General features: G+C 46.0%; 1 protein-coding gene across 14 annotated transcripts in view; it reads left to right on the top strand.

Annotated features, from left to right (window-relative positions):
* Window positions 1-23836, top strand: part of TENM4 (teneurin transmembrane protein 4) — a 636641-nt gene that overhangs the window by 185669 nt on the left and 427136 nt on the right. For all 14 annotated transcript variants that reach the window (XM_083435951.1, XM_083435958.1, XM_083435956.1 and 11 more), the window contains one exon: window positions 5854-5957. The gene's annotated coding sequence lies outside the window, so the exon portion shown is untranslated. The remainder of the gene's footprint in view (window positions 1-5853; window positions 5958-23836) is intronic.

Raw genomic sequence — 23836 nt, 5'->3', positions numbered from 1 at the left:
CCGCTGCTATCTGGAATTCAAGAAGTCCAGGGCCAAAGTGGCTCTACCCATAATCAGACCTGGAATGTCTGCATTGCCATTCAAAATTTCTGCATGCAGACAGTCCCAGGTTCTGCAGGTTGCAGCTGGTGGGGAAAAAAACGGCCTTGAGAGCTGTTGCCCATTAGAGTAGATCACACCAAATTACATAAACAACTGGTGTTAGTTAAATTAGTAGCTTGGACTACTGCAATGCCCTCTATGTGGGGCTACCTTTGAAGGTGACCTGGAAACTACAACTAATCCAGAATGTGGCAGCTAGACTGGTGACTGGGAGTGGCCGCCTAGACCACATAACACCGGTCTTGAAAAACCTATATTGGCTCCCAGTACATTTCTGAGCACAATTCAAAGTGTTGGTGCTGACCTTGAAAGCCCTAAATGGCCTTGGTTCAGTATATCTGAAGGAGCGTCTCCACCCCCATCGTTCTGCCCGGGACACTGAGGTCCAGCGCTGAGGGCCTTCTGGCGGTTCCCTCATTGCGAGAAGTGAGGCTACAGGGAACCAGGCAGAGGGCCTTCTCGGTAGTGGCACCCGCCCTGTGGAACGCCCTCCTACCAGATGTCAAAGAGAACAACAACTACCAAACTTTTAGAAGACATCTGAAGGCATCCCTGTTTAGGGAAGCTTTTAATGTTTGATGCATTACTGTATTTTAATATTTCGTTGGAAGGCACCCAGAGTGGCTGGGGAAGCCCAGCCAGATGGGGTATAAATAAATTATTATTATTATTATTATTATTATTATTATTATTTTATTTTATTTTCACCACTACATTCATATTTCACACTTCCTTCATAGAGCTCAGGGTGGCGGAGATGGCTCTCCCACAGCACATTTCATCCTCACAACAACCCCTTGTTGTTGTTGTTTAGTCGTTCAGTCGTGTCCGACTCTTCATGACCCCATGGACCAGAGCACGCCAGGCACTCCTGTCTTCCACTGCCACCCGCAGTTTGGTCAGATTCATGTTTGTAGCTTCGAGAACACTGTCTAACCATCTCGTCCTCTGTGGTCCCCTTCTCCTTGTGCCCTCCACCTTTCCCAACATCAGGGTCTTTTCCAGTGAGTCTTCTCTTCTCATGAGGTGGCCAAAGTATTGGAGCCTCAGCTTCACGATCTGTCCTTCCAGTGAGCACTCAGGGCTGATTTCCTTAAGAATGGATGCATTTGATCTTCTTGCAGTCCATGGGACTCTCAAGAGTTTCCTCCAGCACCATAATTCAAAAGCGTCAATTCTTCGGCGATCAGCCTTCTTTATGGTCCAGCTCTCACTTCCATACATCACTACTGGGAAAACCATAGCTTTAACTATACGGACCTTTGTTGGCAACAACCCCTTGAGGTTAGGTTAATCTGGGAATAGTGATTGGCCATTGTCACCCAATGAGATTCTTATAGATTTGAACCCTAGTCTCCCAGATCCTTGCCCATCACTCTAAGCACTACACCATACTGGTAACTGCTAAGCCACCAGCCCTCCCAAGGATTGCCAGTTGCTACCATTTCAGACCCCATTAGTGTACGTTTTTGCCCCAGTGTTCATCGCTTAACACTTGTTTTCGTTGAACCCGTATCTGTCGTATTGATGCCTGTTCATCCTCTTTGGATAAACCTACTTGGAACTCCTCACAATCCTATTTAGCTTTGGCCATCCTGCACAGTTGGGTGTCACCAGCAAATTGGCCATCTCACTGCTTATCCTAATTACAGATTATTTATGAACAAGTTAAAAAGCATCTGTCCTAGTGCAGACCTCTTGCGGGACCCAGCTTCCTACATCCTTCTACTGGAAGAAGTTTTCATTTATTCCTTTCCCTGCTTTCTGATTTTTTAACCAATTAATGATACATAAGAGGACTTCGGCCACCTCATGAGAAGAGAAGACTCTGGAAAAGACCCTGATGTTGGGAAAGATGGAGGGCGCAAGGAGAAGGGGACGACAGAGGACGAGATGGTGGGACAGTGTTCTCGAAGCTATCAGCATGAGTTTGACCAAACTGCGGGAGGCAGTGGAAGACAGGAGTGCCTGGCATGCTCTGGCCCAGGGGGTCACGAAGAGTCGGACACGACTAAACGACTAAACAACACCAAGAGGACTTCTCCCTTTTCCCCACCTCTGCTAAGCTTATTCAATGAGTCTTTAATGAAGGATCTGTATCAACAGCTAACTGAAAATCCAAGTTCAGTGATACCTCTAGTTGTGGACACGATCCGTTCTGGGGTGCACTTCTGCACAAGTGCAGAGCGTGATAGGGCACTTCTGCACATGCGCGAAGCACGCATAGCACTTCTGCGCACGCAGGCACGGCGAAACTAAAAATATACACTTCCGGGTTTGCCGGGTTCGCAAGCCGAAGATACACAACATGAACCTAACACAACACGAGGTATGACTGTAAACAGTATTCCTTCCACCGTCCTTTGACCTAGGCTTATGGACACTTTCAACAAAACTCCAAAATGTTAGGTAGCACGTACCGTTGCAGAAGCCATGCTGGTACTTCTTCAGCGTGCTTGTTCTTCTATATGCTAGGCTGTTCTGTCTTTGATAATGTTTTTCCACCAGTTTTTTTCCAGGACAGATACTGAGCTAACCTACTTGTAGCTTCCTTTACCAGCCCCCCCCCCCAAACTGCAAATTATTTTTAAAAATTGGTTTGCATTGGTATTTTCCAGCCTTCAGCTACTTATCTTAAGGACGATTTACATATTTTTGTTAGAAGATCAGCAATTTCACATGTGAGTTCTTTAAGAACTCTCAGATGGATACCATGCAGACGCAGCGATTTGTCGGTTTTTATTGTGCTCATCTCTCGTCACCACTGTTTGCCACATTTCCTCTGACTCCCTTGCTGAGAAAATTGGATCAGGCACAGATGAACTACTCTCCATCTCCTGCAGTAACGACGGATGCAAATAATACCTTCACCTTCTCTTAAACATCCTTTTCCTCATTGAGCACACCTTTGACTCCCTTCTCATCCAAAGGTCCAACAGTTTGCCTGCTTGGTCTCCTGCTTCTAATGCCTTTACATAATTTGTTTGCTTTTACGGTTTTAGCAACGCGCTCCTCAGAATTCTTTTTTCAGCATCCCTTTTTGTCTACTGGAATTTCTTTGGCCAACATTTCTGTTCCTTTTGGTCCTCTTTACTTGGGCAAGACTTCCATTTTCTGGAGGAAGCCCCATATAACTTCTTTGACACTAACTTGTTAACCACACAGAAATCCTCTTGGGTTTTGTAGCAACCACGTTGATCGTCAGTATACATTTCCGCTGAACTTCTATTATTGCGATTTTGAAGAACCCCCCCTAGCATTCTGAAGAGCTTTGACCCTCTTGACTTTCTCTTCCAGCTTCCTTTTTACGAATCCCCTCGTTTTATTTTCTATTAGAAGTGCCCTCTTTTTGAAGTCCAATGTGACTGATGTTGGACTTCCTTTCCCCTGAAGAGGACTCAGAAGCCAGAGCTCTCAAAATCCACAGCAGCCTCAGGCCACAGGAGTCCTCAACCTCTTGAGATTCCCTGACCTTTCTCTGATTCCGTCGCTAAGTAAAGCTTGAGCACAGATGATGATGGAGTAGCCTTGTTTCCCGTCCTTCCATTTGAGAGGAAGTTTTCCCTTCTAAAATTTCATATCCCAGATGGACTCGAGGAAGTGCTCGGATGCTCTGGAGCAGCGCTAAAACGCACCCAAATGCCCTTGTTCTCACAAACAGCAGAGTGGAAGGTACTTTTGTCTCTGCAGAATCTCGCTTCCGCTGGGGAGCCGCATAATCGAGTGCTCCTCCATGCACACAAACTCTCCATAAATCTGAGCACGTAAAGAAGATGAGCATGTCAGAGAAAACACTGATCTGAGGGCTATGGCAAGGTTTAGGGTAGCCTCTCATGCATTGTGAAGGAAATAAGAGAATGTGGTTTGTGTGGCTAGGCTGATCTGCCTTCTGCTTTCCTTGTGCTAACAGTAGGATTGGCATACATCTGGGAAATCCCGGACATGTCCTCTTTTGGGGGAGGGTTACATGCCCATCCGGAGGAATTTTTTACAATTTTTATCAAATGTCCAGGGTTTTTTGGGGGGGGGGTTAAAAAAATGTGTGCATGGGCGGCTCAGTTTTGGGGTCTGTTGCGGGAAATCATGCAAAAAAAAAAAAAAAGAAAAAGGGATCAACATGTTCTTTTTGTCTGGATTTTTACCTCTGGAAATCTGGCAATCCTAGCCAACAGACAAATGTTTTTTTTCATTCTCTGTGTGTGCATGCTTTCAAATGGTTTTAGGTCTTCCCAGTGTTTCTTAAAGCAGGGTTACTTATTTAAATATTTTTATTTATGTGTGTGTGTTATTTTAATTTCATACCCTCCAACAATTCTGCTGAGGAAAATGGGGATATCCTATTCCATAATAAAAATAATAATTTTACTATTTATACCCCACCCACCTGACTGGGTTCCCCCAGCTTCCCTGGACAGCTTGCAACATATATAAAAGCATAATAAAACATTGAAAACTTCACTATACAGGGCTGTCTTCAGATGTCTTCTAAAGGTTGTATAGTTATTTGTCTCCTTGGCTCGGGGGTCGCATAACTCCATACCCACTAAAGTTTCTCTGATGAAAATAGGGAGGTCCAACTATACCCTCAAATATTTTTCTGATGTAAGTAGGGACGTCCTAAGGAAAAGCGGGACATTCCAGGATCAAATGAGAAACCAGGAAGGCTTCTGTAAATCTTACGATACAATAATCTTCATTGTCATTGTCCCGTACAGAACAACAGAATTGAAAAATCTACATAAGACATTCAGAACCCAACAAGCCTGCTCTCCCAGCTATCCCAACCTGGTTAGCCCCCTAAAAACTCGGATACCCCATTTTTAAATACAGTATACTCCCATACAGACTCCTTACAATGCATTTAAAACCAAAATCGCATTTGGGTAGAAACTGTTTCTCAGGCGGCTAGTCCTAGTCTTTATAACCCTGTACCTTCTTCCAGAAGGCAGAAGCTGAAAGAGATCATTTCTGGGGTGCTCACTATCCTGCACTATCTCTGCAGCTTTCTTATGGCACCTGGAAGCACAGATTTGATCCAAGGTGGGAAGAGTGCACCCAGTTATTCTCTCCGCAGTCTCTACAACCCTGGACAGCATTGTTTTTTCCCTGACCGTGCAGCTCCCAAACCACACACACAGACCATAAGTTAATACACACTCCACAGTACAATGGTAAAATGTCACCAACAGGTCCTTTGAGAGATTGTTTTTCCTGGGAGAAAGGCGGGATAAAAGATATAGGTCATGGGCCTATGTCCTTTCATCTGGCTCTAGTAGACATCATTGGCTGAGGCACTCTTAGGCTGCGGGTAGAAAATCTGTGTCTTTTAGCTCTGAGGCATGAGTGTTCTTTCAGACAGCTGGCACCTTTGGCTAATTCTCAGTCGGCTGCTCCCAATGGGTATTTTTTGCGCAAGGTCAAGATCTCCTTCTCATGGCCTGTCCCAGTCTCCACTTCCGCCAATCTCTGAGCCATCTACATTTTCAGGGGAAGGGGGGGGGTGATATGAACTCTTGGAGCCTGGGAAAGGACTGTGAGGGTTAAAAAATAAAAACAGAACCATTCTTCTAGGGGGCAGAAAGAAGGCCTGGTGGTGCAACGGACTGCATCCAACTATTTCTCCACCTAATTAATTTGCTAATTGTGTATGTGTTTCACTTGCTCGGCGGAGCTCCGCCGAGGAAAATGGTTGCCCCCTCCGGTGGCCTAACACACGTGGAATGATTCTCTTTATTTCCTCTCCTTTTTCAGAATGTTCTTCTGGGCTGACCTTAAAGGAAGATCCGATGACACCAAAGAGGGATTTGCAGAGCTCCAGGCCCCTGCTAGTCTTGCTTCTGCTGTAATGGAGCCAGGTATCATCCACACCGAATCTTATCTTGCATGGGGAAAGCTTTTGCTTCTGCCGTGGGCAGTCTTGCATTTCTAAGTGTGTCCAGGTGGTGTTTTGGAATAGTCAACCAGAGCAGCCGAGGGGACCATTTCAGAGATCATTAGCAATGGGGTGGCTACTGGCAAAGACCTGTTTGCAATATAGAAATGGAAGGAAATGTTTTGTAACTAGGTGTACGCACATGCGCTTTCCAGGCAGCCAGCAGCGACTTTATGTTTCGGTGTGGCGAGTGCCAAGTGAAAGGCAAATGAAGACTTGCCTTGTCCCATACTGGTTGGGTGCGTTTGAACGCAGTAAGTCTTTAAATAGCTAGGGACCAGGGCCGGATTTAGGTTTGATGAGGCCCTAAGCTACTGAAGCTAATGGGGCCCTTTATATGTCCAGCTCTCCTGTGTCCACAACAAATTGTCACTGTTTTTTGTGTTGAATATATTCTAGATGGTAATTTATGGACCTAATAAGTATCTGAAGCCATTTGCACATGCAGAATGTAGGCAACCTATATATAGAAACAAGCAAACCTGTGATATTTTAGGAAGCAAGTGAGGCCCATTACTTACATCATAGGAGCCCACACAACACAAAACACTGTTGCTGGATGTAGGTTTTATTTTATTTGTTTTTTATCTTATATTTTGGAAATGTACATCCAGTTTTTTGTTCCTTTGATTTTTGGAAGGGCCGCCAAGAGAGTGGGGCCCTAAGCTATAACTTGTTTAGCTTATATGTAAATCCGGCACTGCTAGGAACACTGGTTGCAGATGGTGGGAGTATGGTCAAAAGCCTTTGGAGGGCACCAGGTTGGAGAATGCTGAGGTAGATGGGCAAATCTAAAGTATGAAGCTCCTTATAAGTTCTCATGAGAGCTGAATGAAACCTCCACAGAGATACTTGAGGAATTTCGTATTTGTGAATTACATTTGTGAATATTGTATTTGCGATTTCCAATATGAGGCAGCCTGGTCTTTGCCCCCTGGAAGGGGGTCCATACCTTATCTTTAAAAGACATCTGAAGGCAGCCCTATTTAGGGAGGTTTTTAATATTTAATGCTGTATTGTTTTTAACACTCGATTGGAAGCCACCCAGAGTGGCTGGGGAAACACAGCCAGATGGGTGGGGTATAAATAATAAAGTCAAAGATGGAAGTCAAATGTAGCTGTGCATTGGATCTCTCACTTCTCTGAAGGCCACAACATGATTCTCGGCCCAAGGAACATACCCAAATTCATGTAGAAACTCACATTTTTGGAATAAAATGCATTTCCCAAAGAGCATACTTTGTGAGAAAATGTGTGTGCGTGCGAATAAACAGAGAGATAGGCAAATTTTTGTACAGATTATTATTATTTTATTTAACGCCAGATTAGTGTGGAAACAAGATGGAGCGGACTTACAAGTAAACACTTGCATATGTGGTATGGACCATAAATATCCTGATTTAGGGAAAGGTCTTCAGCTCAGTGATACAGCATCCGATTTGCTTGCAGGGGGTCCAAAGGTTCAGTCCCAGGCATGTCCAAGTAGGGCTGGGAGAGACCCCTATCTGAAACTCTGGAAGAAATAGCCATGGCCAGTCAAAGCAGACAATACTGCGCTAGATGGACGCAATGGTCTGGCTCAATACAAGGAAGCTTCCTTTGCCCCTATGAAACATGTCGCTATATTTGTTCCTAAGGTCAGATGAAGGGAGTATTCCAAAATAGGTACAGAGAATAAACACTGGCTCCAACTTGGTTGTTGCATTAGCAGGAAGCAGTGCGATGATCCCTGCCATTGCCATGGAGCTTGCTCCCTCTGTGTCCCGTGTCCCCTCCCCAAATCTGCTTGGGAGCTAGTGTGGTGTAGCGGTTAAGAGTGGTGGACTCATAATCTGGTGAACCGGGTTCGCTTCCCCTCTCCTCCACATGCAGCTGCTGGGTCACACTTCTCTGAAGTCTCTTAGCCTCACTCACCTCACAGAGTGTTTGTTGTGGGGGAGGAAGGGAAAGGAGAATATTAGCCACTTTGAGACTCCTTCGGGCCTCGGGCCTGTATACCTGAAGGAGCGTCTCCACCCCCATCGTTGAGCCCAGACACTGAGGTCCAGCTCCGAGGGCCTTCGGTGGTTCCCTCATTGCGAGAAGTGAGGTTACAGGGAACCAGACAGAGGGCCTTCTCGGTAGTGGCGCCCACCCTGTGGAACGCCCTCCCTTCAGATGGGAAGGAAATAAGCAGCTATCTTATCTTTAAAAGACATCTGAAGGCAGCCCTGTTTAGGGAGGTTTTTAATATTTAATGCTGTATTGTTTTTAACACTCGATTGGAAGCCGCCCAGAGTGGCTGGGGAAACTCAGCCAGATGGCGGTGGGGTATAAATAATAAATTATTATTATTATTATTATTATTATTATTATTATTATTATTCAAGTAGTAATAAAGCGGGATATCAAATCCAAACTCTTCTGGGGAACATTGGCAAGGACCCCCAGAACAAGAGAAGGGAGAAGTAACAATCGTCAGAAATAACCATTTGATCCTCGGAGCCAGAATTCTGGACTCGATGGATGTTTGGTCTGAATCAACAAGGCAGACTTTATGTCCTTACGATACGCTTTGATGCATGGGCTCTGGCACGCGGAGGGAAATCCTTGTGCTGGAGCGATGGCATCCAGATGTCGAACTCTGCCTTTTACATGGTCCAGAAACCGTTGTCATAAATACTCCTTGCTTTGTTGATGTTGTTAGTAAAACAGGCTAATGGTAATCATTATTTACCTGTTCCTTGTCCTCCCAGTAGTATCCTGCCGCGTTAGCCATGTATGGGCAATTAGAATTAATGCGAACAGCACTTATAAGCTGAATGCCTAGTTTATTTCCAAATGGGAAGGTCAACGTCATTATCCTTGGTGGATTCAATTACCAAATCCTGTAGAATCGCATAGCGCTTGCTTCCTGCTTGTTAATCACATCTTGCTTTGCAAAAGATTGTCGTTTGGGGGGGGGGGTGTTCCCCCTACCCCAAGCACAGCCAAAACATTTCCTTCTGTCGCGTTGCCTACAATGCTGGTTTCTTGCCGTGAAAATTAGATTTCTTCAGCCTTGTTGCTTTTGTGTTTAAAAGGGAAGGGAACCCAGAAATGTATAAAGAGAAACCGGGGGAACCATCTGCATGCAATAAACCTTTGGAGTAGTTTTGTGGGTCTGGGAACAGTAAGAGAAAATCACGACTGCTGGAGATGGCAATTAGTTGTTAGTCATCGCAAGTGGGAACCTGCAGAAAAATATTGCAGTTGTGTTAGAACAGGAGTGTCCTCACATGTAGGAACTGTGCTCAGTCAGGGCACCTGGCTGTGCCAGAGGCCCTACCTGAAAGGAGGCTGTTAAACCCTGCTAGCCCCACAGAGGACCTTAAGGTCCATGAATGATCATAGTTTAGAGGTCCCGGGCCCTAAGGAAGTCAGATTATCCTTCACCAAGGCCAGGGCCTTCTCAGTGATGGCTCCGACCTGGTGGAATGCTCTGTCCCATGAGACCAGGGCTCTGCAGGATTTAACTTCCTTCCGCAGGGCCTGTAAGACAGAGCTATTCCACCTGGCTTTCCATTTGAACTTAGCCTGATCTTTCATTCCCCTTCCTTCCCTCTCCTCCCCTTTTTATGAAGATTACCTGCTCTGAGACCCCACAACTAATTCTCCCCTGGCCTCCTCGCTGGCCCAAATAGGACTAATTTAACCAGCTAGCCCTGGTGATCATCTAATGTTTATTGGATGGATTTCCCCCCTAAATTGATTTTTGAATTCTGAATATATTGTTACGCCCGTTTTATACTGTATTTTATGCTGTTTTTTGTTGCATCAGTTAAGTTTTTTAAATTTGTTGTTAGCTGCCCTGAGCCTGGTTTTCTGAAACGGGAAGGGTGGGGTATAAATAAAAATTCATTATTATCATTTATTATTATTAGTCAGTGCAGACAATGCGCAACAAGGTAGACCAGTGGTCTGATGTGTTCATATGTGTCAGAGCTGGCTCCAGGTCCCAGCTCACAGAGGACCAACGCTAGCCGGTAGTAATGCACAAAAGCCTTTATTGAAGTACAGTTTCCATTTTCAAGCCGGAGCGCCCCAGCTCTACGTCTAGGGTTTAGACCGGCGAAGCTCCATCTGAATCTCCGCCCCCTGTACACCAGTTTAAGACTCTAGCCTTACTCCACCTCTTCCGTCTCTCCTTTCTCCTCTGGGTCCTGCTACCCCCGGGGTCCCTTCCTTCCTGGATTCTTCCGACGCAGACGTAGACCCCCCTGACTCCTCCCTCTCTCTTCGGCGGGCTTTAGGACCTGGCTCCCTATTCGGGCTGCCAACTGCTGCACCCTCCTGTACATTTGAACTTGGCGCGCGCGCCCAGCCTTCAACCTTCCTCTCGACCGTTTCCTCGCTCCCCGATGGAGGCGTGGCCAATCCTGCCTCATGTCCTCCCGCTGGCAGCGCGCCGCCTGATCCCGATGCCTGGGACTCCTCCCCCCTACTGCACTCTGGTGTGGACGCTGGTCCGGATTTCCAACTGCTGCTCTCTGAGTCCCTTCTGGCCCCTTCTTCCTGGGGTGTCCCCCTAGGCACCCCCCTTGCCCTGACCATGGGAGCCTCTTTCTGTGAATCTTCCGATTCGCTGGAAAGACTCAGAGACCTCGGACCGCTGTCATCGCTGACATTTCCTTCGGACTCCTCCCCCTCGCTCTCCATTTCCTCCCTTTCCTGTGCCTCTGCTCCTGAACCCCTGACAATATGGTTTCATGTGTTCACAAAGCCTTTCTTCTCAAGGCCAACACGAGAAAGTAAGGAGAGCCTGCTGGATCAGGCCAATGGTCCATCTAGTCCAGCATCCTGTTCTCACAGCATGGGAAACGAGCAAGCAGGATCCGAGCACAAGAGTCACGCTCCGCTCCTGTCCTTTCCAGCAACTGGTATTCAGAAGCTTTGCTGCCTCCAACTGTGGAAGCAAGAGCATAGCCAGCATGGCTGGTAGCCCTCTCCTCCGGGAATTTGTCTAATCCTCTTTTAAAGCCATCTATGTTGGTGGCGGGACGCGGGTGGCGCTGTGGGTTAAACCACAGAGCCTAGGACTTGCCAATCAGAAGGTCGGCGGTTCGAATCCCTGTGACAGGGTGAGCTCCCGTTGCTCGGTTCCTGCTCCTGCCAACCTAGCAGTTCAAAAGCATGTCAAAGTGCAAGTAGATAAATAGGTACCACTCCAGCGGGAAGGTAAACGGCGTTTCCGTGCACTGCTATGGTTCGCCAGAAGCTGCTTAGCTATGCTGGCCACATGACCCGGAAGCTGTACGCCTGCTTCCTGGGCCAATAAAGCAAGATGAGCGCCGCAACCCCAGAGTCGGCCATGACTGGACCTAATGGTCAGGGGTCCCTTTATCTTTACTATGTTGGTGGCCTTCACTGCCTCCTGGGAGGAAAGGAGTTCCATAGTTTGACTAGGAGCTGCATGAAAAACTTTCTTTTCCCCAGAGGCTCCTGAAGGACAGCCATTCCATATGGGAAGATTCTTCCTCCTCTGGCTTGATAGGCAGGGTCACGCGATAAGATCCTGGCTGCAGGAGGAGTCCTCTCAGGCTCCCCAGACCATCCCTGCCTTCCAAGTGGAAGCAGAAGGGTCTATGCCAGGCATAGGCAAACTCCGCCCCTCCCAATGTTTGGGACTACAATTCCCATCATCCCTGACCACTGGTCCTATTAGCCAGGGATGATGGGAATTGTAGTCTCAAACATCTGGAGGGCCGGAGTTTGCCTACGCGTGGTCTATGCACACCCTAATTTCAATGCACCAACACAAGATCTTTTTTTGTATTCGAACTGAAGATTTGCCTTTGGGTTACAGTGGTACCTTGGTTCTGAAACGTCTTGGTACTCAAACTACTTGGAACCCAAACACTGCAAACCTGGAAGTAAGTGTTCCGGTTTGTGAATATTTTTCAGAAGCCGAACGTGCTCCGTTTTGAGTGCCACACTTCCGCTTTGAATGTTACACTGAGGTCTGTCTGCTTTTGCTATTTATTTTGCGTTTTTGTTTTGTGGCTCTTTATGTTTTGCTTTTGTGATGATGTAGAACCCAGTTCGGCTACTGATTGTGTGACTGCAGTACATTGTTCATTGCTTTCATTTTATGGATCTATGGTCTCGTTAGATCATGGGTAGGCAAACTAAGGCCCGGGGGCCGGATCCAGGCCAATCACCTTCTAAATCTGGCCCGCGGACAGTCCGGGAATCGGCGTATTTTTACATGAGTAGAATGTGTCCTTTTATTTAAAATGCTTCTCTAGGTTATTTGTGGGACATAGGAATTCGTTCATATATATTTTTTCAAAATATAGTCCGGCTCACCACAAGGTCTGAGGGACAGTGGACCGCCCCTCTCCCCCCACTGAAAAAGTTTGCAGAGCCCTGCGTTAGATAGTAAAATTCATGTTGAATTGCTGTTTTAGGGGTTGTTTTTAAAAGTCTGGAAAGGATTAATCCATTTTGCATTACTTTCTATGGGAAAGCGTGCCTTGGTTTTGGAAAGCTTTGGTTTTGGAATGGACTTCCGGAACGGATTGAGTCTGAGAACCAAGGTACCACTGTACATGAAAACTTTGGATTGCTTTCTGATCAATTCAGCACTTCTATAGCCACCAGGAATCACAGAAACCAACAAGCCTCTTATTGTGAGTTGTCCCCCCATCCTCAGGGGTTTCAAAACTTGTCCTAGACCAGCCATGTCCAACAGGTAGATCGTGATCTACCGGTAGATCACTGGACGTCTGAGGTAAATCACTGGTAGATCATGGGCTCCCCCCAAAGAAGCTGAACAACTGTGGCTCCCCTAAAAAAAAGCTCAACATTTTACCTCCTCCCTGAAAAAACTCAACATCTTTGACCCGAACTCCCTCAAAATGGGCCTTCCTCCTTCTTAAAAAAGTTCAACAACTCTGACCTGAACCCCCAAAAAGGGGGTAGATCACTTCTTGTTTTTAATTCTGTGACTAGATCGCAGTCTCTTGGGAGTTGGCCACCCCTGTCCTAGACTGATCCTAGACTCCTTGTCTTGAATCTTGCGATGTTCAGCTTTTCTCTGTAGTGCCCTCCACCTCTGATTCAATATACAGTGGTACCCCGCAAGACGAATGCCTCGGAAGACGAAAAACGCGCAAGACGAAAGGGTTTTTCGTTTTCTGAGGTGCTTCGCAAGACGGATTTTCCTAAGGGCTTGCTTCGCTAGACGAAACGGCCTGCCTCTCGTGTCATGGTGACGGTCACTGCACGCATGCACGTTCGCTTCCCCGCTCCTCCGGCTCCCTCCCACCTTCCGCCTGACGGTTAGTGCCTCGCACCGCTGCCCACCCCCCTCGCGTGCTCCCCTCAGAGAGTCGTTGCCGCCAGCGCCTCTCTCTCCCTGGAGTCGCGCTCCTGAGCCCCGCCGCCCTCCAGCAGCCGCATCGCGCAGTGGCCACAACGCGCGGGTGAGTCTGAGGTACCGGCTGCGGCAGCTGTCCTGCTTCTCCCCGCCCCTCCCCGCCGTTGTCAGTGTTTAAATGCAGTGGTGCTTCGCAAGACGAAAAAACTCGTACAACGAAGAAGCTCGTGGAACGAATTAATTTCATCTTGCGAGGCACCACTGTACAGACTACTCAAGGCCAGCCCAGTTATTTTGTCACCTCACGCATGAATTTCCCTAAAGACCCTCTCCAGAAAAACACAATAATAATAAATTAAACAGCCAGCTATTTGATGCCCCTTCCCAATACCCCAAACCACCGGCCTGCCGGGGTTGCCTCTCTCTGTGTAATTGTAGAACCAGCTCTGCTCTTTATTGAAGAGATGTTATTCGTTCCATCTTGAAGTCCCATGAAACTCTGGCTTATCCCCACGTTGCAAATGAGACGCATGAACAAGACCTACATTTCCCCCCAAACTCTGCTTTGAGTGCCTTTCCGTCATCGTCTCCCCACAAACCTTCCTCCGCAGATTCGCTTTGACTTCAAAGCGCAACTTCTGCCTCTCTCTGGATAGACTTATGCGTGAGTTGCTGTCACTTTTATTTTATAACAAAAAATTGGTGGCACATTCAGAAGTCCCAGGGTTCTGCTCTCAGGGGCTTCTGGGCATCTCGCAAATCCACAGGCAATCCCTTTGTGCAAAATCGAATCCATCATTTCCCTTTCTGTTTCCCCCCAGTGGGTTTGGACAAAGCGAACACACAAAGGGCTTGGGGAAATGAAGCAAGGAAGAAATGGTTTTGAAGGTAAAGAAGAAAATCCGATGAGAATATATTGGGGGTGGAAGTTTGTCATAAGTTCGCCTTCCTCCCCTGGAGTATTTTCACCCAATTCATTGCCAGTTGCCTGTGTCTCAAGATGTGTGGCTTTCAAACTTTCTGCTTTCAGGGAACTTCCCTTCTTTTTACATCACCTTCTCTTTGGTGGAGTTCCTCAACATCTGTCATAGAACCTGAAATATACTCAGAGTCGAGTGGATTTCATGCTCTTTATTCAGCTCATAGTAGTGAGGAATGAAAGTTCCCCGAAAATATCTGCTTTATATACATTATTTACACAATGGGCCACACGTGATTGGCTAATTACGGGATTCTCCTGTAGGCCAATCAGGTTGCGGATTCACTTCTACCTGGAGCTGGACTAGGTGGCTCCTGCGGACCAATCATACTGCTGCATTGTTCTAGGACCAATCAGACTGCTGCATTCTGAATTCTATTGTTCTAGGACCAATCAGACTGCTGCATTCTGAATCCTATTGTTCTAGGACCAATCAGACTGCTGCATTCTGAATCCTATTGTTCTAGGACCAATCAGACTGCTGCATTTTGGATCCTATTCAACTCAGTAAATAACAGAACCACTGCATGATGGATGGGAGTTTAAGTTCCACTTCATCTTCAGCCATTTTTCAAAAAGTGAAAATTTGGACAAAAAAAAGTTGTTTTTAGCAAAGTTGTTGAGCTTTTTGGTGAGGGGGGACCGTTTTCACCATGGTCTCACAGGGAGCATCCTGAAGTACTTCATAATAAGAGCGCTGCTAGATCAGGCTTGTGGCATATCTAGTGCTAAGGATAATGGTTTAATTTCCTGAAATGGGAATGTTTACTTATGTTCAATTAATGTGTATCTCTCCTGTGATTGGCTGACTGAGAGCCACATGAGTGGCATTCCATTCTGTTGTGACTGTTATTCCAATAGCTGTTGTTTTTAACTGTTCTCTGTGTGTTTGAGAGAGAATGGCTGCTTCTCAGGATACTGTTGAGGACAGTGTTGTGTTAGTGTAACCTATCTGAAGTGAAACAGATTGAGGAAGATCCCTAAAACATTAATAGGGGAAAACCTGTGCAGGTTAAATATAAAGTGCAGGTCTCTATAGGGAACAAAGTGCATAAGCGTGAGACTGTAAATATTTTCTTCTCGGTTTTTTTTGTTTATGAAAGTAAAATTATTTTGAATATAAAGAGTCTGGACATTGCGTATCACCAAATTTTGTTTCCAGTACCTGTGGGTTGCAATTAGGGTGTCAGAGAATCCCAACCGAAATGGGAGTGCAAATTTCAGGTGCTTGCTTATCCATCCTGTGTCTGGAATGGAAATCTATCCTGTGAACAAGACTGGTGTTCTTTATTGTTCCTTTTAGAACACAGTTGAATAACTAAAGGGATACTAGATGTCCTGACCTAGCTCTTACTGAATTGCCACTGAGTTAGGATCTGTGAGTGGCAGAGCACATGTCTTGGAAGCAGAAGGTCTCCAGCATCTCCCAACATCTCCAGGTAGGGCTGGGAATGGCCTTCACCTGAAACCCTGGACAGCTGCTGCCAGTCAGTGTAGACCAGGCTTCCTCAAACTCAGCCCTCCAGATGTTTTGAGACTTACAATTCCCATCATCCCTGACCACTGGTCCTGCTAGCTAGGGATCATGGGAGTTGTAGGCCAAAAACATCTGGAGGACCAAGGTTGAGGAAGCCTGATGTAGACAATACAGAGCTAAATCCCTAGTAGACCAGAGCTACCATCCCTAGTAGACCATTATGGGATTCATGGGCAAACAGTCAGACCTGCATTGCAGGGGGTTGGACTAAATGACCCAGGGGAGTGCCTTCCAACTCTGAGTCTATGAAGGCAGTTTGGCTTTCTTTGTTCCTACGTTGTAGGTTTGGAATCCCACATCTGCCCTTTCCTCTGGTTAAAATTGCTTATCTGCTGCATAGATTCTCAGATGTTCAAGATTCTTTGAGCCACAAGTATTCTGGAAATGAAGGATGGAGGCAAACAAACATTTGCCACATGGCAGGGGGCTGATCATCTGAATTGCCTTGTCAAATTGGAAGAAGGATTATAACACTCAGGTCCTTCTACGGATTTCAGATTTTCCTTACCAGTTGATAAGACAATTAGATAACCCAGGTACCAAGCAGGTGTATGCATGCATGAATGTTGCGGTTAAGTTACTGCTCTAGTGAACGATCCTTGGTCAAGATGGAAATTTTGAGGGAGAGGTTTGCCAAACTTTGGTGCAATTCCTCTGCAAAGGTGTGGAACAATAAAGGATGCTGCTGGATTTCCATATCACTAATTTACTCATGCAAAAATAAATAAATTGGGCATCCTATTTTGCATGCAAAACTGAACTCTTTCTCCAGGATGTCCATATTGAAGAGTTTGCAATGCATCTTTCTTTCTTTCTTTTCACACCCCCTCCCCATGGGCCACAGGTTTTCATATATTTGGGATGGGCAAAAACGGCAATTTCGGTTTCTTTTAATTTCTACTTTTTCTAGTTTGACATTCAGTTCACATTTGTGTGTCAGTCTGCAGATTATTTTGAAAGGCCTCAAGGAAATTCGTCAGAATTTCTCCTAACATGTGCATCTTTGTATGCAGTTTCATCTAATGTGCCCCATTTCTGCAGAGCCATTTACCCTAATATGATGCATTTTGCTTCTTATTTTCACAATGTGAAGGCTTCCGAATTACAGCTCTTAGCACCATCTATTACCATGGGAACCAGTGAAATGGGCCACTTCTGCATTTTCCGCTCAGTATTGTTGTTGCTGTTGCTAAGATCATCTGTGCAAATGGAATATTTGCCCAGTACGTCTCGGTGGGAGAGGAGAAGCTGTGATGGGTTTGCTTTGGCCAATGATTCAAGACTCTAGAACGGTAGTAGCCAGAATAGTACCCTCTAGACCAGGGTTCCCCCAAATTTGGGTCTCCAGCTCTTTTTGGACTACAACTCCCATCATCCTTTACCACTGTTCCTGCTAGCTAGGGAGTCGCTTAAAAACATAGAAGAAACAATAACTTAAAACAGTTAAAACAGTCAACTAGGGCCAGGGCCTTTTCAGCACCGGCCCCGACTTGGTGGAATGCTCTGTCACAAGAGACTAGGGCCCTGCGGGACTTGACATCTTTCCGCAGGGCCTGCAAGACAGAGCTGTTCTGCCTGGCCTTTGATTTGGACTCATTCTGACCCTTGTGGTTTTGATCTATGGGCTACTTTTAAAATGAGGCTGCATTTTAAATTGCATTTTAACCTGTATTTTAAATTGGTTTTTTTCCCCTATTATGTTTTTACTGTAATTTTACTGGTGTTAGCCACCCTGAGCCCGGCTCTGGCTGGGGAGGGCAGGGTATAAATAAAAATTATTATTATTATTATTATTATTATTATTATTTATTCAACATCAATAGAATTAAAACTATATGCATATATGAAATGCAGCCAGACAAGACCAGCCTGGTTTTGGTTTTGGCATAGATTCATATTTACCAGGGATGCAAAGGTACGTAGGGACAGGTGGAACAAATATTGAAATAGGTACCAATGAATGGAAATGCATACACACCCACATCTACAAAGCCAATGCAGTTAGCAGTAAAATCACAGAAGAAAGAAAATTGGATGTACAGTCCTCGATCCTGCCAATACCTGCAAAACTGGGGGTCCCTCCAAGTTAGCAAGGAAGCGAATGCGGCAGAAAGGTAGGGCAGTGGGCGATGAGTCTGGGGTGGTGGAATTGATGATCTCGCATTGTGCGAGGCAGTGCTCTAATTTATTTTGACATGCCGAGTTCTGCTTTCATTATTTATGACAGTGCTGGAGAAGACAGTTTGCAGAAGCCTTTAGCATATTATGGCAAGGGGGAGGATGGCTTCGTACGGTTTGCGTTTCTGTGTCATCTTACCTGACTTGCACTGTGCAAACCAAAGCCCAGCTATCCTTTGACAGTCCTTCGATTCCTGTCCTGAGAAGCTGTTCTCCAATCCAATCCCCTCCTCCTCAAAAAAACTGTCCCCAAATCCATGAATTAGGAAAAGCAGGCATGTAAAATTTTGGGTATGTTTCCGAGCACAATTCCAAGTGTTGGTGCTGACCTTTAAAGCCCTAAATGGCTTCTGCCCAGTATATCTGAAGGAGCGTCTCCACCTCCATCGTTCAGCCCAGACACTGATGTCCAGCTCTGAGGGCCTTCTGGTGGGTCCCTCCCTGTGAGAAATGAGATTACAGGGAACCAGACAGAGGGGCCTTCTTGGTGGTGGCACCCTCCCATCAGATGTCAAGGAAATAAACAACTATCTGACTTTTCAAAGACATCTGAAGGCAGCCCTGTTTAGGGAAGTTTTTCATGTTTGATGTTTTATTGCTTTGTATTATTCTTAATATTCTGTTGTGTACTGGCTGCTGTTTTGCTCTGGTGTTCCTGGCTGGTGTCCTTGTTTTTTGTCCAAGGGAGCCCTCAGATTTCTCCATTAACAATTGGGAGCCACCCAGAGTGTCTGGTGAAACCCAGCCAGATGTGCAGGGCGTTAATAATAATAATAATAATAATAATAATAATAATAATTTAGCTGGCAGGATGCTGATGAGTGTACACCAGGGGAAGGGGAGCTGGAGTCTGACTTGGGAGATGAGAGCAGTGATTTTAGGGGAACTGTTCCAGCCATCAGGCAAGCATCAAAGTCAGGGAAGCTTCAGAGCTGAAGGGTAGAGCTCAAGATGAGTTTGAAGAAGAGGAGGAAGAGGCAGGCCAGGCAATTAAAGAGCCAAGTGCCTCCTGCTCCACAGTCTGTAACCTGAAGCGTCTGTAACCCAAGGTACCACTGTAATAATAAAAGTTTCTCAACTGAAAATTTTCAGCTCATAATCTTGTCAGTCATTATTGGGAAGAGAACTGCTTGGCCGAGAGACAGCACAGAAGTTGAGGAAAACAAAATTCCCCCCCTGGTGCTTAATCTCCCCATGAATATATATTTAAGAAACATCAAGCCATATCTAGCTCCTTCCTTCACCTTCATGGAAAGGGCACAAAGGGGGGCCTTTTGATTAGATTTATCATCTCCCCAAGTGCTTGTCATTTCACATTATGCCGGCAAACGACCAAAACTCAAAACATCTCCCCTCTAGGAAGGAATTCATGGCCCCCTAGTGTGGACAGGGATTAAGCCCTCGGAAGAGCAGAACTAAACAAATTACTTAAGGGTGTCAGACGAAATCTCCGGAACAGGCTCCAAAACTCAGAGGAGACAAACACAGGCAAATGGAAGATGCCGCCGTCAACAGACCACGTCTCCGAGATGTCCAAATGCGCTACATCAATCTGTTGACAGGCTTGCTTTGACAATACGCCACCAGCGTTTGGCTACACATCGCAGACGGCAGGAACCTGCAGCCCAAGGTCTGGCTGTTTGGTTCTCATGAATATGTGGATTTCGGCATCTTCCCTTCCTCCACCACTTTCACCACCCTTACACCCTTCTTGGCTTGCCAAGGCATAATGCGGCACTGAAAACTGAAGAGGCAATGGGTGAAATCCAGCGTCTGCTCACTTCTTACTCGGCTTGGTTCTGCTCTGTAGCAGGGGTGCCAACTTGAATAAAATATTGGGAGGGGGTGCAGGTAAACCCTGCCCCGCATAGAATCATAGGGTTGTGGAATTGGAAAGGGTCCCAAGGGTCATCTAGTCCAACCCCCTGCAATGCAGTAATCTCAGCTCAAGCATCCTTGACAAATGGTCATCCAACTTGAGAGCCAGTGTGGTGTAGTGGTTAAGAGCGGTGGACTCGTAATCTGGTGAACCGGGTTCGCTTCCCCGCTCCTCCACATGCAGCTGCTGGGTGACCTTGGGCTGGTCACACTTCTCTGAAGTCTCTCAGCCCCACTCACCTCACAGAGTGTTTGTTGTGGGGGAGGAAGGGAAGGAGAATGTAAGCCACTTTGAGACTCCTTCAGGTAGTGATAAAGCCAGATATCAAATCCAAACTCTTCTTCTCTGCTTAAAAACCTCCAAGGAAGGAGAGTCCACAACCTCCCAAGGTCTTTCTTTCAGAAAGTTCTTCCTGGTGTTTACTTGGAATCTCCTTTCTTGTACAGTGGTACCTCGGGTTACAGATGCTTCAGGTTACAGACGCTTCAGGTTACAGACTCTGCTAACCCACAAATAGTACCTCAGGTTAATAACTTTGCTTCAGGATGAGAAGAGAAATTGCATGGTGGCAGCGGGAGGCCCCATTGTCTAAAGTGGTACCTCAGGTTAAGAACAGTTTCAGGTTAAGAACGGACCTCTAGAATGAATTAAGTTCTTATCCCGAGGTACCACTGTAACTTTAAGTCGTTGGTTCGAGTTCTCTTCGCAGGAGGAGAAAACAAGCTTGTTCCTTCTTCTACATGACATGATCGTCAATATGGGAAGGTAGCTCATGAGGAGATTTCACCCCTCCCATATCCAAGAATCTCCTGAGGAGTCTGCTGATTCTGCAGAAGGGAGGAGGCGTGTTCTGCTCTCTACTTATTCTGCTCCAGCACCACATCAAAGAGTCGGTCAGTGAGTCGGTCGGTCAGTCAGTCAGTCAATCAGTCAGTCAGTGTGTGTGTCGGAGAGAGAGAGAGTATTAGAGAGAGATTGTGTGTTTAGATAAGGTTGCTGCTAAGAGCAGCTGCAGACACTCAGTGTGGTTTAGCATTCATTTATGCTTAGGCTCATTTAGCTCTGTATATAGTTGTATAATAGTTGTAGATAGAATAAAGAAGGTATTCAATGGCTTTTTAGTGTATGGTGTGGTTGTGGCTTCAATTGCTGTCTCAAGAAGAAGAGTTTGGATTTGATATCTGGCTTTATCACTACCTGAAGGAGTCTCAAAGTGGCTGACATTCTCCTTTCCCTTCCTCCCCCACAACAAACACTCTGTGAGGTGAGTGGGGCTGAGAGACTGCAGAGAAGTGTGACTGGCCCAAGGTCACCCAGCAGCTGCATGTGGAGGAGCGGGGAAGCGAACCTGGTTCACCAGATTACGAGTCCACCGCTCTTAACCACTACACCACACCTTCAGCACCCCTGCTCTGAAATGTCAAGTGCACTTCTTTGCATCCCAAGCACAAACCAGCCAAGAAGAAGCCCCAACCATGGTTATCAGTGACAATCTTCTGTTGTTCCTTCCATGATCCCAGGAAGCACACCAAAGGGATCTTTGAATGGTGATCTTCAAGGAACACATCTTTAAAATGCAGCCCCATATTTCAGACAGAATCTCTGCATTCCCCCCTCCTCCAATGTCAGAGACGATAACAATAGACTTATTAATACTTTTTAAAAAACCACACCTCTCTAATTATCATAAGAACTATTGAGTTTCATTACTTTTATGGAAATAGCTTTACGGTAATAGAGAGCATCTGCCTTGCTTCTGCTGCGGCTCTGGAAAAAAAAAATTCAGAGAATTCAGATCAGGCTTTTCCTGACTTCATTCATTGCTTAAAAGTTAGAAGAGAAGCTTTCTTTGTTCCTCGCCTGCCACTGTCTCCCGCAACCCCTATTCCTCCTCCTCCATCTCTCTCCCCCAGCCTAACAGTGTATTTTAAACGCCTTCCCAATTGCCTAGCAATTTACAGTTTCGTAGAGGAGAAATGGCTTGAGGGAGCCATCCAACTTTTACGCCTGGAACATCAAAATGAAATGCCAAATGGAAAGATGAATTGGCCACGACTTTGTGGGGAAGGATGCTTGCCCGAGGTGCGGCACGCCGATTTTGAGGCTCGGGGGTAGCGAGGCTGGACTTCGGGGAGGGGGGGAGACCCAGAATTTATCAGAAGTGCATGAGAATATAAAAGATGAAAGGAGTTGGGGAGAGTGGTGGTCATCATGCCATTTAATGAGTTGCCGGCTAAAGTGGGCTGTTTTGAGGAATAACGCACGTAACTCCTTCGATGCTTTCGCTCTCCCCTCCCAAACTCTGGGGGTGTGCAGGCAGAGGGCCATTTATGCATCAAAGCAGAGGCAAACGAAGGCGCCGTAACACCCAGGGCGGGGCCATAGCTGTCAACCTTTCTCTTTTCTTGCGAGGAATCCTATTCGGAGTTAGGGAATTTCCCTTAAAAAATGGAAACGTTGACAGCTATGGGCGGGGCATCACTACGTAGTGCGCATGTGTGGTGTCGCTACGTACGATGCATGCGCCGTACGTAGCGACGCCACACATGTGCTGAACATAGCGGTTTGCCGCTGGCGCCGCTCCAGCACCGTACGGACGGTGCCAGGATCCTCTGCTCACGGCTGCAGCCACGAATGGAGGATCCTCCACATGCAGCGGCGCGATGGCTGCTTGCGTCACTGTGGCAGGGCACTGCCTTGTCACCCCCAGAGATGTGACACCAGGAGCGCACCGCCCCCCTCGTCCCCCCCATTGTGACGCCAGTGCATCAAAGAAAAAGAAAGTTATTGATTCAGTCTTTATTAATTTATCCATTGCTTTCTAAAGCATCCATTGCAAGGCGAATGAGCATATAAGGTAGTTCAGAACTGTCAAAAGCACAAGGACAACCAGTGCATTTAAAACAAGGCTAAAACCCTAACAAGCAGACGCTTGTGGAAAGGCCTGTTTACGCTGGGAAAACTTGTTGGAACAAAAAGTTCTCTGGTTGTCTTCACTCTATAAGTGAATGATACAAAATTAATTCAAAGTCTGCGTGTGCGTGTGCATGTGTGTGTATGTGTATGTGTTAAACAGCCCTTTGGGTGAAGGGCAGTATAGAGATTTAATAAATAATAATAAGGAAAGGATAATAATAATAATGATGATGATAATAATAAATAATGACAGGACAGGACAACCTCTTCCATAGCCTCCAACATTACTCCAATGAAAATAGGGACATCACATTCTAGTAGTAGTACCTTTTACCTTTAGTAGTAGTAGTAGTAATACCCCACCCATCTGAATGGGTTACCCCAGGCACTCTGAGTGGCTTCCAACATATATAAGAACATAATAAACATTAAACATTTTTTATTTAAAAAAACAAAACCCTTCCCTGTACAGGGCTGTCTTTTAAAACTTTCCTGTACAAGGTTGTATAATTACTTAACTTCTTGGCTCAGGGGTAACTCCATATAACCCCAACATTTCTCCAACGAAAATAGGGATTTTCTAAGGAAAAGCAGGACATTCTGGGATCAAATAAGAAACCAGGATGGCTTCTCTAAATCCGGGACTGTCCCTGGGAAATAGGGACACTTGGAGGGTCTGCTATTTTGATTATCAAAGATGAACAAGCAGGTATGCAGATACAGAAAAGCAAGTTGTGAATAGTAGTTAAAAATGGAAGTGTAGTCTGGAGTGAAGGAAGGGTATTTACCAACAGACTTACATTTGTATAATTAAACAGGAAAGGAGAAGCCTCTCTTTGTGTATTGTACTGTTTCTACGGAGCTCAGCTCCCTGTTTTGTATTATTCATCTAGGCAAGGGTGCTTCCTTCCTGCCCCTCCCTCCCCCGCCCCCCCTTCACACTTCAAACATATGTAAAAAACACTTCAGTTTCC

Source organism: Podarcis tiliguerta (genome assembly GCF_965153285.1).
Source record: "Podarcis tiliguerta genome assembly, chromosome: 4".
Classification (NCBI taxonomy): Eukaryota; Metazoa; Chordata; class Lepidosauria; order Squamata; family Lacertidae; genus Podarcis; species Podarcis tiliguerta.
Note: the sequence above shows the minus strand (reverse complement) of the source record. Positions and strands in the feature narration are given on the sequence as shown.